The sequence below is a fragment of the Adiantum capillus-veneris genome, chromosome 14 (genome assembly GCF_014529385.1).
Source record: "Adiantum capillus-veneris isolate H3 chromosome 14, ASM1452938v2, whole genome shotgun sequence".
Lineage (NCBI taxonomy): Eukaryota > Viridiplantae > Streptophyta > Polypodiopsida > Polypodiales > Pteridaceae > Adiantum > Adiantum capillus-veneris.
This window is the reverse complement of record NC_140944.1, coordinates 54,520,456-54,523,528: the sequence shown is the minus strand read 5'-3', so window position 1 is coordinate 54,523,528 and position 3,073 is coordinate 54,520,456.

Below are 3,073 nucleotides of genomic sequence, written 5' to 3'. Positions count from 1 at the left end.
TTCTTGTCATAATATAGTTTATGTCTCTTTTGAGATTCTCTAATATTCCCCCTCATTTTAGCCAACTCGCTATCCATTTTCTCAAGCATCTCACGTGACAGTTCTACCTTATTCCTCGAATTAAGAAAATGAATAGGTGTAGGACAGTTATAGCCATACATTGCCTCAAACGGAGTCATCCTAATAGATGAATGATATGAACTGTTATATGCAAATTCAACCAAAGGCAGATATTCATTCCAATTAGATTGGTTTTCATTGACATACATTCGTAACATATCTTCTAGAATACGATTCACTCTCTCCGTTTCCCCATCAGTTTGAGAATGAAAAGCAGTAGACATGCGATATTGGGTACCTATAGAGTCAAAAGTCGCTCTCCAGAAATGAGAAGTGAACTTAGAATCTCTGTCAGACACTATGCTCTTGGGCATGCCATGCAAACGAAATATCTCTTTCACAAACAAGCGTGCAATGGTCAATGCAGCATCACTTATTTTTACAGGAAAGAAGTGAGCTTGTTTTGTGAGTCTATCTACCACCACAAAGATCGAGTCATACCCTCCACGAGTAGTAGGAAGTCTAATGATAAAGTCCATGGATATAAACTCCCACTTCTGTAAAGGAATGTCTAAGTGTTGAAGGTCACCAGGCATCCTCTTATGTTCAATTTTAATTTGTTGACATTGAAAGCAATCACGCACATAATTCTTAACATCCAATTTCATACGCGGCCAAAAGAATGAACTTTTAATCTTTTCATATGTCTTATTTAATCCAGGATGATCAAAAAAAAGGTGAATTATGACACTCATGTAGAATTTGACTCTTAAAAGCAGAATTTGCAGGAATACACAAGCGGTCATAATAATACAGATTTTCCTTATGCAAGTGATATCTGTTCTCATACATCTCACCAATATTCTCACGCAAGAATTTCAAAATAGGCATATAAAAAGAATCATTTTCAACTTCAGCATGTATCTCATCAATCAAATTGGATCGCACAACAGTCAACAAATTACACATGGGCCTACGACTCAATGCATCTGCAACATTATTTTCTTTTTCACACAAATACTTCAAATCAAAGTCATACTCAGCCAGTAATTCAATCCATCTTCTTTGTTTTTTATTTAACAATGGCTGAGTGAAAATATACTTCAAGTTTTGATGATCAGTACGCAATTCAAGTTTTACACCAAGCAAGAGATGACGCCAATGCTTCAATGCATGAACAACAGCAAGCAATTCTAGATCATGTGTTGCATAGTTCAATTCATGTCGTTTTAATTTCCTAAACTCATATGCAACCACTCTTCCTTCTTGTGTCAAAACACAACCTAATTGTTCACCACTAGCGTCACAAGACACAACAAATGGTTTGCCCATCTCAGGAACTTTTAAAACACAATTTTCTGCTATTTTAGCCTTTAGGGTCTCAAAAGCAGTCTCACAGCTAGAAGTCCACACAAAACCCTTGTCTTTCTTGGTCAATTCGGTCAAAGGACTTGCTATCTTAGAGAAATCTTTAATGTGTGCTCCCTCATATTGTGCTAGACCCATAAAGCTTCTCACATCCCTTAATGACTTTGGTGTTGGCCACTCCACAATAGTCTTAACTTTGTCAAGGTCAATGTGAATCCCCTCTTTAGAAATCACTCTTCCCAAATACACAATCTGATCCTTTACAAAAGAACACTTACTTGCTTTGGCATACAATTTATGTTCACGCAAAACCTCAAATGTTTTCTTTAAGTGCAATGTATGATCTTCTTCATTCTTAGAATATACAAAAACATCATCCAAGAATACCAGAATGAAGTCATCAAGATACGGGTGAAAAATATTATTCATTAAGCACATGAAGGTTGCTAGTGCATTAGTCAAACCAAAAGCAAGAACTGTAAATTCATAATGTCCATAACGTGTACGAAAAGCAGTCCTCGACCTTAATGTGGATTTGATGGTAGCCAGAACGAAGGTCAACCTTTGAAAATATTGTGGCACCACTCAAATGACTAAGCAGTTCATCTATGTGAGGAAGAGGATATCTGTTCTTAATGGTCTGTTTGTTTAATCCTCTATAGTCGATGTATAACCTATATGTACCATCCTTTTTCTTTTGGAATAACACAAGACTACCCCAAGGAGATACACTAGGCTTAATGAAACCCTTTTTCAAAAGATCATCAAGTTGTATCTTGAGCTCTTTAAGCTCATCAATATTGAACCTGTATGGAGCTCTTGAATAAGGTGTTGCTCCTGGATATAGATCTATGGCGTGGTCTACCGCTCTAGGCGGAGGCATACCAGGAAGATCGTCCGGAAACACATCCTTAAATTCATGTAAGATATCCTCTATAAATTCTGGATTTGTCTCTTTATGTTTATCCTTAGATTCTTCTTTAATCTCATTAGCAAACACAAGCAACGTCTCACACTCTTATCTAAGTCACCTTATCAATTCCATTGCCAAAACTAGATTTAGAATCTCTTTCTTTCCACAAAGAGTGTGACTTATCATCATCAAATGATTAAAGATATATTTTTCTTTCTTAACAATCAATCAAAACATGATTTTCAATGATCTAATTGATACCAATGATAACATCATGCATATCAATGTGAATAATATAGAAATCATCTTTATGCTTCCGACTCTTCAAAGAAAAAAATAAATAAATTCTACTAACTCTTTCGTGAAACTATTATTACCACTGGTTAAGTCCAAAAGTCTTTTAACTTCTCGATTTAATTTCAAGTGTAATTTCTCAATCAATTTAGACGATAAGAAGCAATGAATACTATCCAAATCAATTAAGAAATTCAAATTTAAATCTCAACTTTTACGCATAAATTCCATCACAGAAGCTTTCAAAGGACGTATCAAAGACATAAAACATCACAAAGAAGGGGTAGATGACTTACCTTTATCGTACGCATCGCCAAAAGTCTCCAATTCAGCCATCTTGGTACATATTGTCTTATCGGTCACCTTGCTCGAGCATTCGAAAGTCTAGTGGTCGTGTTCTCGATATTGAAAGTATAATCCAAATCTTTGAGTTCTTCA